The sequence below is a fragment of the Oratosquilla oratoria genome, chromosome 1 (genome assembly GCF_046742065.1).
Source record: "Oratosquilla oratoria isolate Oo_2021 chromosome 1, ASM4674206v1, whole genome shotgun sequence".
Taxonomy (NCBI): domain Eukaryota; kingdom Metazoa; phylum Arthropoda; class Malacostraca; order Stomatopoda; family Squillidae; genus Oratosquilla; species Oratosquilla oratoria.
Window position 1 is genome coordinate 120,006,231 of NC_134777.1, and position 17,500 is coordinate 120,023,730.

The following is a 17,500-nucleotide window of genomic DNA, read 5'->3' on the forward strand; positions in this document are numbered from 1 at the left end:
CTCCTCCTCCTCATATCCTGTTTCCAGCCTTCAACTTACTTTTTCCTTTGCCATCTCCTCTTTCTCTCTCTTTTTTTTCTCTTTTTCTCTTTTTTCTTACTTCATGACTTCTCCAATAACCGATGCCCCTCCGTCTGCCCCCCAAGCCACCATCTGCCACTGACACCACCTGAATTCACCAACTGCCGGCACCAGCTTTCCCGTCTGTATTAACTATCATTGTTGAACTTGTAAACCCATCCCCTCCTCTTCCTCCTCTTCCCTCTCTTCCTCTTCCTCCTCCTCCTCTTCCTCCTCTTCCATTTCCTCCTATTCTTCCTCCTCCTCTTACTCTTCCTCTTCCCCCTCCTCCTCTTCCTCCTCCTCTTCTCTTCCTCCTCTTCCTCTTCCTCTTCCCCCTCCCTTTCAACTACTTCCCACCTCCATTTTTCCTTTAGGTTCTGGTCTAGATTCATCTCCTCTTCCTCCTCTTCCTCTTTCCCCTTCTACTCCTCTTCCTCCTCTCCATTCTCCCCATTTCTCTTCCTTTGACTAGGTTTCCCTCTTCTCCTCCCCTTCTCTTCCCTCACACACACACACACACACACACACACACACACACACACACACACACACACACACACACACACACACACACACATATATATATATATATATATATATATATATGTGTGTGTGTGTGTGTGTGTATGTGTGTGTGTGAGAAATTCGCTAATAGCAGCGACATCAATCCGATAATTTTTATGTGGTGTAGTGGTCTAAGGCTCTGCGAAGGTGATCTACGGGTGGCTGAGATCAGTGGGTTCGAATCCTGCATGCAACTGTCATAAAAGTTATCGGATTATATATGTATATATATATATATATATATATATATATATAAAGAATAGATATATGCTAATTTGTATTTTTTCTATTTTCTCACCATCTTCGGTATTGTCTCAATCTACTTTGCTTTCTCTCTCCCGTTCACCCTTGCCCTTCTCAGAATGCCCTCAACCGTGACCTTCGTCATCTGCCTTTGTCTGAGGGCCTGACGTGTCTGTAGGTCTTTGTAGCCTTGACCTAGTCTGGTCCCAGGTCGAAGGAGAACCACCAATGCCCTTGCAATTCTCCCACCTTGAAAAAAAAAAAAAAAAAAAAAAAATATATATATATATATATATATACATACACACACATATGTAATAACGTCAGAGAAATTCTCCGAGCCCATTTTAAGTTCCCTCCCAGTTTAAACGAAATATAAAATAATAAATAAAAAGCAAATATATAAGAAAAAATAAATAAAGCGAGACAAAACAAATAGAATAAATCTCCCAACCCCGTTTTAAGCCCCGACTCTCCGTCCGTGTCTCGTTCTCTTGTGCTCTTTGTGAGGCTTAAGGGAATCCTCTCTTTGCCTATTGGAAGGGTTAATCCCCTTCAGGGCTCCTTTATGTGAGGATGCCTTCCAGTTGGGGGTCCATTTGCATTAAAGGTCCCTTTGTACTCTCCTTTATATTTAGGATCCCTTTCCACCGGAGTTTGTTTTACTCTTAAGGTACCTTTACATCAAGGGTCCCTTTGTACTCCCTTTTATATTTAGGATCCCTTTCCAAGGGAGTTCGTTTTACTCCTAAAATCCCTTTACTTTAAGGGTCCCTTTGTACTTTTATATTTAGGATCACTTTCCCCGGGAGGTCGTTTTACTCTTAAGGTCCATTTACATTTAGGGTCGCTTTATATTTAAGCCCATTTTATATTAAGGGTCCCTTTAGAAGGTGTTTTTTATATATCTAAGATTCTTTTGTACTTCGGGTCGCTTTATATTTAACATGCCTTCAGATTTAGGGTCCTTTAGAATTAAAGTCTCTTTACCTTTCGGGTATTTTTATATTTAAGGTCAAAGTATACCTGGTGCCTTTTTATATTTAGGTTCTTTTACACTTAAGTTCCCTTTAAATGTAGGGTCCCTTTACATTAAGTGTCCCTTTAGAGGGTATTTTTATATTTAAGGTCTCTTAGTAGTTTGTTTTTTTATATTTAGGATACCTTTAAATTTAGGGTCCCGTAGTACTTCTTTTTTTATTTGTTTGTTATTATTTGTCTGTTTATTATTTGTTTGATTTCCATTTATTATCAATTTGTCAGTTTATTATTATTTACTCTTTACCTATTTGTTTATCATTTAACTATACCTATGTATTATTTTATTTATTATTTATATTATTATAATTTATATTTTATTTCATCTATTTTTATCATATATATATATATATATATATATATATATATATTTTTTTTTTTTGCATCCGACCTAGTTATGGACCAAAAGGTCTCCTGTCGTATTTTCCGCCTTTGTAATCCTTTATAATTCTTTGCAGGATGCCATTAAACTTAGGGTCTTTTATGCTTAAGGCCGCTTTAGAATTTAGGCTCCCTAACACGTACAGCTTATACTAAGGGTCCCTCAAATATACATATACTCGTTCCTGGGCCGTAAGGTTCATTTAATTCCTTGGATACGGTGGGTCAGCCACGGAGATGAACGGAATAGTGTTGCCACGGAATTGAAGGGTTTGATGCAGTCCTTTGAATACAAAGGCCCTTTCATCTCCAGTTTATATCCAGGGTCTCTCTCAAATAGATTTTCCATAATGTAAATATGTTGATGGTCTATAGCTAACGTTTAGCCGTGTAGGGTTTCCCTCCTCCTCTTCCTCCTCTTCTTCCTCCTCCTCCTCTTCCTCCTCCTCCTCTTCCTCCTCCTCTTCTTCCTCCTCCTCCTCCTCCCCTCCTCTTCCCCCTCCTCCTCTCTCCTCCTCTTCATTCTCCTCTTCCTCCTTCTCCTCCTCCTCCTCTCCCTTCTTCTCCTCTTCCTTCTCCTCCCGAACCCCTACTACTGTGAACAGCGTTTCTATCCAGTGGGCTATATTTCACACATAATATATATATATATATATCTATATATACATATATTATATATGTATATATATATATATATGTGCATATATATATTATATAAATATATATATATATATGTGCATATATATATATTATATAAATATATATATATATATATATGCACATATACACGAGGAAAATGTTCATTATTTTCATTGCAGTGATTACACTCTGACAGTTGGCAAACCTGACTGTTACAGGGTTACCAATTGTCAGGATGGAAGCGTGACAGGGCTGCCATCTCGTTTGCCACGTAGAGCAGGATGCCATAGACATGAATTAAATATCTTAGCGAGAACCAGAATAAAATTATAATGTTATGACATTTAAATGCCAATTCTGGATGACGACGAAAAAGTATTTGGACAAAAATAAATGAAACAAAGAACAAATATAAGTGAGAGAAAATCGCTAGTGACAGCCACATTCATCTGATCATTTTTATGACAGTCGCATGTAGGATTCGAACCCACTGCTTTCGGCTACCCGTAAGATTACCTTCGCAAAGCCTTTACCCACTCTGTGAAGGTAATCCCACGGCTGGCCGAAGGCAGTGGGTTCGAATCCTGCATGCGACTGTCATAAAAATTATCAGAGCAAATATAAGTTTTAAAACAAAACAAAGACAAATAAAAGACAACAATAACAAAAACACATTAAAAAAGCGCACAAAATAAGATAAAATATAAACGAATAAAAAAGAAACGTAAAAAATAATGAACAAATAAAGATAAGTTAAGAAAAAATAAAATAAAATAAAAATTCCAACGAGGGGGAATAAAAACATATAAAAAAAAAAGATAAACATAAGTTGATAAAAAATTAAATGAAAAAAAAATCCAACGAGGGTAATAAAAATAAGATAAAAAAAAATAATAAACAAATAAAGATAAGTTAAGAAAAAAATTAAATGGATAAAAAAAAATATTCCAACGAGGGGTTAGTCTGTATAAATTATGTTTGCCGAAGCGCTGCAGACATTAAACTCGAATTTTCTTCTCCTTTGTGTCATTATTGCATTAGATATTGCCTTTTCTTTATCTTTTTCCCTTTCTTTTTTTTTCCTTTGGCTTTTGCCATATTTGATAAGGATCATCACTGCTTACATTATGTAATTTGCATAATACAAGATAATCTGCTCGTGGTTGTACATATACTGTGTATATATATATATATATATATACATATATATATATATATATGTATATGTATATATATATATATAGATATATGTATATATATGTATATATATATATATATGTATATATATACTGTATATGTATATATATATATATATAATATATATATATATATATATACATATATATGTATATGTGTGTGTGCGTGTGCGCGCGCGCGTACTTTTATATATGTGTGTGCATGTGTATTGCTCACCATGGTCTTGAATCCCGTGTTGGACTCGTGATCCTCAGCTAATATCCCTCCAGATGAGAGCTCATATCGTACATGGCCCGATTTATGAGTAACGCTGTATGTCTGTGTGTGTGTGTGTGTGTGTGTGTGTGTGTGTATTTCGATGGTGATCAGGATAGAAGCGCTGGTTTCTCCATCTGGACCCTCTACCAACGTCCCTCGTGGCAGCGTGACGTCATGAATATTTACGTGACTCAAGTGTGACGTCATGTATGTTCCGGTGACCTAACTGTGACGTCCCACATGTAGCACGTGATATAAGTCTAATGTCACGGATGTAGCGTGTAACCCAAGTGTGACGTCATGAATGTTCTAGTGACAATCATGACGTCACGGATGTAACACGTGATCCAAGTGTGACGCCACGAATGTAACGCAGGACACAAGCGTGACGTCACGTATGTAACACGTGACCCACGTGTGACGTCATATGTGACGCGTAACCAAGTGTGACGTCATGTATTTTACATTTGACTCGAATAGATATTGTGTATGTGTGTGTGTGTGTGTGCGCGTGCGTGTGAAAGATATACATATGTATTATACTGTTACAATGCTGTCACAAGTGTTCTGTCATAATTGTTTATCTATTAAAGTATTTACCCGTCGTTGTTCTCTCTCTCTCTCTCTCTCTGTCGAGCTCCGAGTGGGACTCGAACTTCGAGTGGGACTCGAGCTCCGAGTGGGACTCGATTCCCAGTGGGACTCGATTCCCAGTGGGACTCGAGCTCCGAGTGGGACTCGATTCCGAGTGGGACTCGATTCCAAGTGGGACTCGAACTCCGAGTGTGACTCGTGCTGCGAGTGGGACTCGGCTTCGAGCGTGAGCGGGACGAATGGTAATTAGGGTGTTGTTGCATAATTAATTAGGGAGATTTGTATGTAGTGCCGCGGTAATGGCCTCCAAATTAGGGCCCCGCTCCTCTCTCTATTTATCTCACATCAACTCGTCAATCCTCCAAAACGCTCCCCCAGCCCCCACCTCAGCCTTACTTTGTCGTTAAGTTATTTATTTATTTATTTATTTATTTATTTATTGTTTCTATGTGTTTGTTATTTATGTACATATATATATATATATATATATATATATATATATATATATATATATATATATATAATCTATGTACATTTATTTATTTTATATACACTTTTGGGGGGAAATGCCCCCTTTGGGGCTAAAAGGAGAATGATGCGTAGTCCTATCCCCATCCCGTTTTTTGTCGCCTCGTACGACTCAAGTGGGAAGCTTGGTGGCAGCATTCTTTTTCCCACCACAGGGTTAGGCGAAAAAAGGAAATAAATATTCAGAGAAATGGTACAGGACAGTAACAAGGGGCGGGGGGACAGCATAACGGAAGGAGAGCCGAAGTAAAATAAAGTGTCATCATTTCTCTATGAACAGAGATTTCCTCTGTCACAGACAAAATGATGTGTGGTTTTGGTCCGTAGGGGCGCCCCATATAGACCCTAAAGTATCGGCTGCATGCCACTTAACCACAGTAACATGCAGACAATACCCCAGATAGGGATGAGGAAGTAAGAAGGTTGTAGAAGAGAAGAAGCGAGCTTTCACAGATCGTTTAAGAGAGGGTAGAGTGCCGGAGGACTGGAGGAGTGCCTATATAGTTCCACTTTACAAGGGAAAAGGGGACAAGTGTGAGTGTAGTAGTTTCAGAGGGATTAGCTTGTTAAGTGTAGTTGGGAAGGCTTATGGGAGGGTCTTGATTGAGAGGATTAGGAGAGGAAGAGAGAGTAATTGGTGAGGAACAGTGGGTTTAGGACAGGTAGGGATTGTGTAGATCAGATTTTTGTGGTAAGACAGATATGTGAGAAAGCTATAGGAAAAGGTAAGGATGTTTTTTGGGCTTTTATGGATCTGGAAAAGGCTTATGACAGGGTAGACAGAAAGGCACTGTGGGAGGTATCGTAGATATATGGGCTAGGAGGAAAGCTGTTAAGATCAGTCAAGAGTTTTTATGAGAGTGGTAGACCTTTTGTTAGGATTAGAAATGGAGAGAATGAGTGGTTTGAGGTAAAGGTGGGACTTTGTCAGGGATTTGTTATGTCGCCTTGGCTGTTAAATTTATACCTGGATGAGGTGGTGCGAGAGGTAAATGCAAAGATAGTGGGTCAGGGATTGGAGATGGTTAAAGGAAATTGAGAAAAGTAGGAAATAAGCCAGTTGTTGTTTGCTGACGACACTGCGCTTGTAGCAGGTTCAGAGGAGGGATTGAGGAAGTTGGAGACAGAGTTTGGGAAGGTGTGCGAAAGAAGGAAGTTGAAGATAAGTGTGGGTAAAAGTAAGGTGATGAGATGTACAAGGGGAGAAAGTGGTAGCAGACTGGAAGTGAGTATTGAGGGAGAGAGACTGGAGGAAGTGGATAGTTTTAGATACTTGGGTGCGAATGTGGCTAGAAAGTGAGGAATGGGGGTGGAGGTAGAATGTAGATTGAGAGAAGCAAGTAAATGCCTTGGTGGATTAAAAAATGTAATTAGAAATAGACATTTAGGAATGGATGCTAAGAGGAGACAGTATGAAGGAGTGATTGTGCCGACAGCACTGTACGGAGCAGAAACGTGGAAGATAGGAGAGGAGTTTGAATGTGTGTGAGATGAGGTGCCTGAGAAGTATGATAGGGGTTACTAGGCCAGATAGAGTGAGAAATGAGGAAGTGAGGAGGAGAACAGGGGTGGAAAGGGAGTTGGGAGATAGTGTTGATGAAAGAGTATTGGAATGGTTTGGACACATGGGAAAAATGAGTGAAGAAAGATTAGTAAAAGAGGTGTGGAAGGAAGAGTTGGAAAGAGTTAAGGGGCGACCTAGGATGAGATGGATGGGTGGGGTAAAAGGGGCATTGGGAAAGAGGGGAATGTCTGTTGAGGAAGGACGGGAGAGGACAGGAGATAGGGGTGAATGGAGAATGGTTGTGTATGGATGATGCTGTGATGCATGAGGGGGAATGGGTGGTGGATGGGGGGTGAGGGAGTATGTGTGAGAAATAAATTGACGCAGCCCGTAGGGCTTTCTCCCTCTCTTCTCCTTTTCTGCATGAGGGGACAGAGAGGGGTTGTCGCCGATTTAATGAAGCGGCCTTGCTGTGGATGTGCTGTGTCTTGCGACATTGCTTCTGACCCAGGGCAGTGGGCAAAATGCAGGGATGACCCGTCATCCAGGAGGTGCCAAGATAAGAGGGAGGGAAAGAGGTGGATGGGAGTGGAGTATGTTGGGGATGGAATGGGTGGGAGTGGTTTTTATGCCTTTGTTTTCTGGCTACCACTGTTGTAAGGGGGAAAGAGCATTTGGTGTATGTATGTATTCTATATACGAGTATATATTTATTTATATACATATGTTTATTTATTGTTTCTTTATATTTATATATATTAATATTTTTATGTAATTGCAAATGTATCTTTCTATTGTTCATTAGTTTACTATTTATGTTTTTTTTATTTGATTACTTTCTATGTAATTGTCTTCTTTATTCATATATTGATTTATTTATCTCTTTATGTTTGATGAAAGACGAAACGGGACGTAAGTTCTTACGGACAAGAAATCAGATTGAAACAAGTAGTCCTTGGACGTACACATTGCCAAGTAAAATTTCCTCACTGTTCGTAACATAAAAAATTAAATAAACCAAATAAATAGATTAATAATTAAATAACAAAATTAATATATTAAACGTAAAATAAAATAGTAATGTAAAACGAACAAAAAAGTGCGTGAAAATTGAAAAATAGAATGAAATAAGGTAGAAATGGGAACAGACAGTCTTCCGCGTTGGGGGGCTTCCAGTTGTCTGGTGCGTTACAAAGTCGCCGTGAATGTCAATTTAGATTAATTTTGTTCAGTTTCGAATGTGTGGCCGAGTTGTGTGCGAGAGTGCACAGTGGCCTATGCAGTGCATACGTACATGTGTACGTACATACACACTTATGTACCTTCGTATATATGTACTTAGAGAGAGAGAGAGAGAGAGAGGGAGGAAGGGATGGACGGAGAGAGAAAGAGGGAGGAAGAAACAGAGGGAGCAACGGGAGAAGAAACAGACATAAACAACACACACACACACACACACTAACACACACACACACACACACACACACACACACACACACACACACACACACACACACACACACACACACACACACACACACACACACACACACACACACACACACACACACACACACACACACACAGAGAGAGAGAGAGAGAGAGAGAGAGAAACAAAGAGAATGAGATAAATAGAGAGAGAGAGTGTACATCCACTTGATACCAGGTATTGCCATTGTCCGCGCGAAAGAATCGAACCTGAGACCCGTTAGCCCGTCGCCCCCCCTCCCCTCTCCCCCCTACGCTAACGATGATGACCTTGCACCGCTTAACTATAGTGGAGCGCTTAATCCAGATTAACTTAACTACTTCAATTTGTTGGCGCATCCTCCTCCTCCTCCTCCTCCTCCTCCTCATCCACTCCTCCTCCTCCTTCTTCTCGTCCTCCCTCTTCTCCCTTTCCCCCCTCTCCCCTCTTTCTTCTTCCTCTTTTTTTATATATTGTTATAACGCTCGCTGGATGAGCGGGTTAGGGCGTTACTTACGGCGAAGGTCGAGGGGATGGCGGTTCGAATCCTGCCACCGGCGAAGTTGAACCAAAGGGCATGGTTCATTAAATTCCACGCTACAAAGTCCTCTGTGAGGGGCACCGTCATAGCCTTCCGATGGAAGGAGTTTGTGACGTTAAACCATATCATCATCATAACACTTAAGGAATATCCGCCATTTTTATTCCAACTGCCGTTAGGCGATTTTATTCACTCCTGAGTGACGTCATCAGGAAAGACATGATGACGTCACCGCTTGTCCCACGTCGACCTCGATATAACGACCCCGTGACCCGTGCAACCTCGATATAGCGACCTAACTCACAAGGGCCACGCCCACCATTGATATAGAAACAGTGGACAACCACATCTGGGATCTGTGTGCTACTGACTAGTACTCAACCAGCCGGATAGTTCGTTAGGGTAAGGATAGTCGGATAGTCACCCGGAATGCATAGTTGGGTGGATATGTGGTATACTAAATGACTAGTTTATGTTAGTAGGGATAGTGATCAGTGAGGTAATCGGATCTGTGTGCTACTGACTAGTACTCAACCAGCCGGATAGTCGACTAGTCACCCGGAATGCATAGTTGGGTGGATATGTGGTATACTAAATGACTAGTTTAGGATAGTAGGGATAGTGACTAGTGAGGTAATCGGACTAGTTAATAGTAGAAATAGTAATGTATTAACTTGGCTAGTGGTAGGTAGGGAGACGACTAGCATAGTGGGAATGGTAGCCGAGTGTTGATAGCAATAGTGACTATTCAATCAATTGATAAGAATAGTATAGAATGGATAGTAAATAATGGATAGTAAATACACCCTATTCTAGTACTCACCTTACTATGCTGGTATAGATGAGAATAGTATTACGCTGATGTCATAGTTTTGTTATTTATTCGTTAATTCGTCGTCATTGTGTCCTGTTATTGTTTTCATTTCGCGTTATTGAACGAAATCGTTGTGCGTTCGATTCTGAGCGAAAATTTGTGATTTTAGACCACGTTCGATTCACACATATATTTTACATATTTTTCACTCGACGGCGCGATGGGGGTGCTTTTTCGTTATTATTTTACTTATTATTATCCGAAACGTTATAATTTTTTCTATTTTAAACCAGATTTTTATTTATTTATTAGTATATATATATTCTTTTGTTTTTGATATTTACGTGATATTTGGAAAGTAGGCTACCCGCACGCGTATGTGTGTGTGATCTGTGCGCACCGACGCATGCGCGGAGCTCTTGTCGATACACGAGTCAGTAGGCCACTGAGGAAGCGGGTAACCCACCGTAACAGCCACTACCCCCTCCCTCGCTCTCCCTTCCCTCCCTCTCCTCCCTCCCTCCCTCCCTCCCACCTCCACCCACCCACCTTCTCCCACCCACCTCCTCCCACGTAGACATTGCCTCACGCGCAGCTTACACGCGCACGGCCGGAACACACGTCACACCTATGCGCGCGCACGCACCTTACAAGTTGTCACCCACCCGACCGGAACCATTGCGCATGCGCGGAGGTGCTGGAGGAGGGGTGCCGCAATTAAGCGAGTCTTCTGCGCAGAAGTGGAAGATGAAGCACTCGAGGGGGTGATTAAAATCGCCTGGCGGCAGTGCCAGGAAAAAGAGAAGGACCCTCAGGTATAGATTTTTTTTTTTTTTTTTTTTTTTGGTCAAGTTCAGCTTGAGGTATTTTCATCTTTCCTAACGCCCCCTTCCCCCCTTTTTTCAATTACTCAAAATTTCGTGCTGGAAATACAGGGACGTCGCTCCCCCCCCAAAAAAAAAAAAAAAAATCTTGTGGAGTTCTATCCAGTCTTCCTTCCTCTTCCCTACCTCCCCCTCCTCTCCCTCCTCTCTCCCTCCTCTCTCCCTCACCCCTCCATCCCACATCCACCTTCTCCACCCCTTCATCTCCCCGTCCTTCTCCTGTACTCATCCACATTTCCTTTCTCCTACATTTCCTCCTCGTCTCTCCTCTTCTTCCTCCTCTTCCTCTCCCTATCTCCTCCGCTTCCTCTATTCTCCTACCCATTCTTCTCCTACTCCTCTTCCTCAATCTTCCTCCTCCTCCCCCTACTCCTCCACCTCTTCCTCACTCTCCTCTTCCTCTCCTTACCTCCTCCTCTTGCTGTATTCTCTTACCCATTCTTCTCTTCCTCGGTCTCCTACCTTTCCTCCCTCCTCCTCCTCCTCCTCCTCCTCCTCCTCCTCCTTTTCATCTTCTTCCTCTTCCCCTCTTTACCTCTTCCTCTTGCTCTGTTCTTCTACCCATTCTTCTCCTCTTCCTCTGTTTCCTATTCTTCTTCCCCTCTCCTCCTCCCTCCTCCTCTCTCCCTCCCTCCCTCCTTCCTTCTTTTGCGCTATTCTTCTACCCATTCTCCTCCTCCTCCTCCTCCTCCTCCTCCTCCTCCTCCCTCCTCTTGCGCTATTCTTCTACCCAATCTTCTCCTCCTCCTCCTCCTCCTCTGTCTCCACCTCCCTCCTCCCTCTTCCTCTTGCGCTATTCTTCTACCCATTCTTGTCTTCCTCCTCCTCCTCCTCCGCTGTCTCCTCGTCTCTCCTCCCTCCTCTTGCGCTATTCTTCTACCCATTCTCCTCCTCCTCCTCCTCCTCCCCCCCTCAGGAATGCCGATCTTGGATTGAAGTGGAAATGTTTGAAGGAACGTCGGTGGCGGTGGCGGCGGCGGTTAATGCCGCAAATGCCTCCGGAGGGAGTCGGGCGGAGAGGAGGAGGAGGAGGAGGAGGAGGAGGAGGAGGAGGAGCAAAGGAGGAGGAGAAGAAGAAGAAGAAAAAACATCAAACGAATCCTCCTCCTCCTCCTCCTCCTACTCCTACTCTTACTCCACCACCACCACCTCCTACTCCTTCTTCTTCTTCTTCTTCTTCTTCTTCTTCTTCCTCTTCCCCACCACCTCTTCCTCCTCCTACTCCTACTCCTCCTCCTCCTACTCCACCACCACCTCCCACTCCTTCTTCTTCTTCTTCTTCTTCCCCACCACCTACTCCTCCTCCTCCTCCTTCCAGTCTACCACCTCGTCCTCCTTTCCCACTTTCCTCCTCCACCTCCTCTTCCTCCTCCTTCTTCCCCTCTGCCACCTCGTCCTCCTTCCCCCCTCCTCCTCCTCTTGTTTTTGTCGTGACATTAATTAATTAATTTCCACAACACATCCCCCCTCCCGCTCCTCGAGCGAGATTGCCCACAAAGACAGAAGCGCTGGTGAAATACACCCCAGCCTCCCTCTTCCTCCTCCTCCTCCTCCTCCTCCTCCTCCTCCTCCTCCTCGTCTTCCTCCTCGTCTTTACATTAATTAATTAATTAACCACAGCAGTGCCTACCCTCACTTCCCACCCTCTTCCATCGGGAAGACGATTCCCAACGGGGGGGAGGAGGAGAAGGAGGAGGAGGAGTGGGAGGAGGAAGAGGAGGGTCCCCCGAAGCTGAATAAAGTCTTCTGACGGTAGCCAGAATAATGTTTATCGAGTGATCAAGTCTTAATCTCTTTGGTCCTCTCTCTCTCTCTCTCTCTCTCTCTGTCTATCTCTCCGAGAACACGACATATATACGTAAATAAAATCCCTACTCACCCTTTTCCTCCTCCTCCTCCTATTCCTCCTCCTTCCCCTCCAATTCCTCCTCTCCTTCTCTTCCTGTTCCTATTCCTCCTGTCTTGCTCCTCCTCCTTCACCTACTCCTCCTATTCCTCCTTCTTCCCCTCCAATTCCTCCTCTCCTCTTCCTGTTCCTATTCCTCCTGTCTTGCTCCTCCTCTTCCTCCTTCTCCTCCTCTTCCTCCTCGTCTCCCCTCCCTTCTCCCTGTATATTGTCTTAATATTTGTTGAGATACTTTTTTTTATTCATTTTTTATTCTTATTTTTTATTTATTGATTTTTTTATATATATCGTCGCCAACGACCTTGATGTCACAGAAGATATTTGTCTTCGCCTTTTTGTCGTTCGTTTCGTCCCCTGTCTTTGTTGCAAATATATTGTTTTTGTTGTTTTTTTTTGTGTCCGTTTAGTCTGTCATTGTTGCGTTGCAATATTTTTTTCTTTTTTTCTTTTCTTTTTTCCGTTTTCCTTCCCCTGTTGGCTGGTGACCTTACGATGTCGTTGTTGTCATTGTGTTCTTGTGTTGGAAGGGTTATTGTAATAGAAAGGTGGTTTTGTCTTAATGACGGTTTTTGTGATGGAGAAGTTATTTGAATAATGACGGTTATTTTGATCAGTAACAGTTATTTTAGGTAGTGGCGGTTATTGTGACCAGTGAAGGTATATTGTGAATAGTGACTGTTATTATGGGCAGTGACGGTTATTATGGGCAGTGACGGTTATTATGGGCAGTGACGGTTATTGTGAACAGTGACGGTTATTATGGGCAGTGGCGGTTATTATGGACAGTGACGGTTATTATGAATAATGACGGTTATTAAGGGTAGTGGCGGTTATTGTGAATAGTGACGGTTATTAAGGCCAATGACGGTTACTGCATGTAGTGACGGTTATTGTGGCCAGTGGTAGTTATTGTGAATAACGACGGATATTGTGAATAGTGACGTATTATGTCAGTCACCGAATATTCACGAGTCTTCATTGAATCTTAATATTTCAAGAAATAGTACATCCTTCCGTACCTGTTGGGCCTTTTCCTCATGCCGTCGGGTGATTTTATTCATCTCCGTGGCAGCGCGATGGGGGGTGGAGAGGTAACTGAAAAGAATGGACACTGAAGGATGCGTTGTTGTCATTGTTTCAATAACAATACCTGGGATTGTGTTATTGGAAGACATTCGATTAACCTACAGAAGGCAAGAATGATATTAATATTATCATTATTGGCATTATTATTATGGCTTGTTTTTATTGGTATTATTATCAATATCGTTATTATCATTGTTATTATTTTTATTATTATTATTATTATTATGTTTTGTTATTAATATTATTATCAATATTATCATTAATATTATTATTAATTTTATTTTTATTATCGTAATTATTATTGTTATTGTTTCTATTAATATTATTATTATTACAATCATTATTATTTACGGTTCTTTGTTGCCGTTGCTGCTGCAACACGTACTTTTTGTTATTGTTGTTGTTGTATTTTGTGCTGATTTAGGTATGGTGGTTGTGGTGGTGGTTGTGGTTGTGGTTGTGGTGGTGGTGGTTGTGGTGGTGATGCTAGTGTCGATGATGAATTTGATGATGATAATGATTATGGTGAATAATGATGACGATGGTGATGACGATAATGCTGTTGTGGTTAGCTTCAGTAGTGATAGTGTGGATGATAATGATAACAAAGGTAACGATTATCACCAAAACATAGATAAAGGTTGAGATAATGACGATGATGATAATGGCATGGTATTTGTAATCAAGAAGCAGATACCGTATCTGTCGCTGCACGTGATGCCAACAGCCACCCACACCCCGTCAGCCACCCGCCGCCCCCAGCAGCCCCCTCCAGCCCCCCAGTCCACTGTATCTCCTTCGGTATCTCAGCAGCCTCCTCGAGCCCCATGCAGCCCCTCCAGCTCCCTCCAATCCCCAGCAGCCCCCTCCAGCCTCCAACAACCCCCAGCAGCCCCCCCAGTCCACTGTATCCCCCTCGGTATCTCAGCAGCCTCCTCGAGCCCCATGCAGCCCCCACCAGCCGCCTCCAATCCCCAGCAGCCCCCTACAGCCCCCAGCAGCCCCCTCCAGCCCCCTGCAGCCCCCACCAGCTCCCTCCAATCCCCAGCAGCCCCCTACAGCCCCCACCAGCCCCCTGCAGCCCCCACCAGCTCCCTCCAATCCCCAGCAGCCCCCTCCAGCCCCCTGCAGCCGCCTTCTGCTCTAATGCACTTCTCTCGTTCCCGAATGTTATTGTCGTCATTGTTACAGTTTTGGGTGGTCGATGGATCCCGTTGATGATGGCGGAGGCGATGGCGATGGTCGTGGCGTCGTGTGCTCTGGGTGAGAGGCGAGGGGTTGGTGCTAATTTGAATATTTTTATTTTTATATATTTTTTGCTCTTTCTTTTTTCTTCGTTTCTCTCTCTCTTTTTTTTTCTTTCTTTTTCTTTTTTTTTTTCTCCACGTGTGCCACGAAGATGGACAAAAATAAGATTAAAAAAAAAATAATAATAATAATAGATAAAATGAAAATAAAATCACCGAGGCGGCAGCCGCGATATAAGGAAGAGTACTGTCCTGTAGGGAGGGAATTAATACCCATAGATTGGGCCGAATGCGATTTGAACGACTGTGTGTGTGTGTGCGCGCGCGCGTTCCTCGCCGGATGACCAGCATTCGCTAAGACCCGGAAGCCAGCGAGAGAGTCCGGGAGATTTCGACCAGACCCAGTTAATTGGTCCGGGAGGTGATTTCGGGTCCAGTGATACCCGATTATCCGGATCCGGGAAGTGATTTCGGGTCCAGTGATACCCGATTATCCGGTTCCGGAGACGGAGGGAGAGGAAGAGGAAGAGGAGGCTCATCCAGGTCAGGGTGGATTGCGTGTGTGTGAGTGTGTGATTCATCATCGCCTTGGATCACGTGTTGGACTCGTGATCGACAGCGATTTCCCTCCCGGAGAGACCTCAGAGTTCATATATGGATCTGTGGGTAATGCTGTAACCTTACACACACACACACACACACACACACACACACACACACACACACACACCCAACTCCCCGTCCACTAGAGTTGGAGTAACGATCCGCAGCGTAACTATACTGAAATTATTTCAGCCCAGGCATTCGAACCCGGACCGCCGTAGTGGCGGTCGGGAACTCTACCAACCGCACCATCGAGTCGTGTGTGTGTGTGTGTTTCTGTGTGTGAAAAATGTCATATCACTTTCTTGTGTGTGTGTGTGTGTATGTGTGTATGTTTACGTGTGTGAGAGTGAGGAAGGAGCAAGAAAGAGAGAGCTTGAGAGAAGGAGAGACGGGAAGGGAGCCTGTGACGTATCACTTGTTAGAATAATTGAACAGTGACTATGATAAACTACAAAATATACACCAACATTGATTCTATCACCATATTTTTAATAGTATTTTTGTCCTTAACATGTTGAAGAAGACTAAAAGATTTATATTAATAATAAAAAAAAAGAGTTAAGACGCGTTTATCTTCATTAAATTGGAAAAATTCCATATATGGACATTGTCTCCAGAAGGTCCTTTTCCTGTGCTCGTCTTTCAGAGTTCTTGTACAGTTCGTCTTCCTCTCGTCGCCACTTACACCTGACATGACGTCATCGCTCGACGGTTACCATGGCGACGTCTACACCGCGCCTAAGAGATGCCTTCGATGTCGTTGCGTTTTCTACCACGATTCCTCTCCAGTGCCAACAACTTCTTGTTGTTATTTGGTGCGTGAAGGTGAACATTACTGAGGACAATAAACGAATAAGAATATATAAATCTGTAAATACATGAATGTACGCCCCCGTCCACTTAATAAAATCACCTGCCGGCAGGATGAAGAGAATGACAGGCACCACCAGGGGCGTAAGGAAATGGTTCCTTCAGATAAGCGTCCTGTCCCTCGAACTCAATAAAATCGTTTACTCTTCGGGAAGACAAAATTTCTTGAAGAACTTAAAATTTCTTGAAGAGCTTCTCACATACCCAAGTGCCCTAAGGAAGAGTCTGGACATCCGGAAGGAGGTCTCGGCTGAATAAAATCGCCTAGCGCCCTCTGAGGGGCACTTCCAGCACACACGAAGTAGAGGTGAAAAGGCCCCCCTTTCGGTCGAGACCCCAACTTGTGTTTTCGGTCTGTGTCCTCGCGTATCTCGTTCGTATGACCTCTAGTTCCTCAGCCTCCCTTGGTCTATAAAACCATTAAACTTCGCTTCCTCCTCGTCCTCCTCCTCCTCCTCCTCCTTGTCCTCCTTGTTCTTGTTCTCCTCCTCGTCCTCCTCGTCCTACTCCTTGTCCTACTCCTCGTCCTCCTCTTCCTCGTCCTTGTCCTCTTCCCTCCTCCTTGTTCTTGTCCTCCTTCTCCACGTCATCTCTCTTCTTCTTCCCCTTCTCCTAATTCTCCTCCTCCTCCTCCTCCTCCTCCTCCTCCTCCTCGTCGTCGTCCTTGTTTTTGTTCTCGTATTCCTCCCTGTCCTACTCCTCCTACTCCTTGTCCTCCTCCGTCCTCCTCGTCCTCCTTGTCCTCCTCCGTCCTCCTTGTCCTCCTCCGTCCTCCTCGTCCTCCTTGTCCTCCTCCGTCCTCCTTGTTCTTGTCCTCCTCCTTATCCTCGTCGTCTTTCTCCTTCTCCCTTTTCTAATTCTCCACCTCCTCCACTTCCTCCTCCTTTCCCCCCTCCTTCTCCTCGTCCCCTCTATTTCCTTGTCCTCTTTCCTCCGTCTTTTCCTCCATATTCTTATTCCTCGTCCTCCCCATCCTCTTCCTCTTCCTCCCGTTCCTCCTCTTCCTCCTCCTCCTCCTCCTCACGTTGTTCTTTTCGCAACGTCCTTCTTAGAGGTTATGGACCGAAAA

At 43.5% G+C, this 17,500-nt stretch overlaps 2 protein-coding genes across 10 annotated transcripts in view; one reads left to right on the forward strand and one right to left on the reverse strand.

Annotated features, from left to right (window-relative positions):
- LOC143025701 (uncharacterized) overlaps positions 1 to 10,270 on the reverse strand; it is a 153,386-nt gene extending 143,116 nt beyond the window's left edge. For 5 of the 7 annotated variants that reach the window (XM_076185724.1, XM_076185711.1, XM_076185704.1 and 2 more), the window contains exon 1: positions 9,842 to 10,270. The gene's annotated coding sequence lies outside the window, so the exon portion shown is untranslated. The remainder of the gene's footprint in view (positions 1 to 9,841) is intronic. The other 2 variants (XM_076185738.1, XM_076185732.1) reach the window with 1 other exon arrangement.
- MCU (mitochondrial calcium uniporter) overlaps positions 1 to 17,500 on the forward strand; it is a 928,441-nt gene that overhangs the window by 802,459 nt on the left and 108,482 nt on the right. The gene's annotated exons all lie outside the window — the stretch shown is intronic.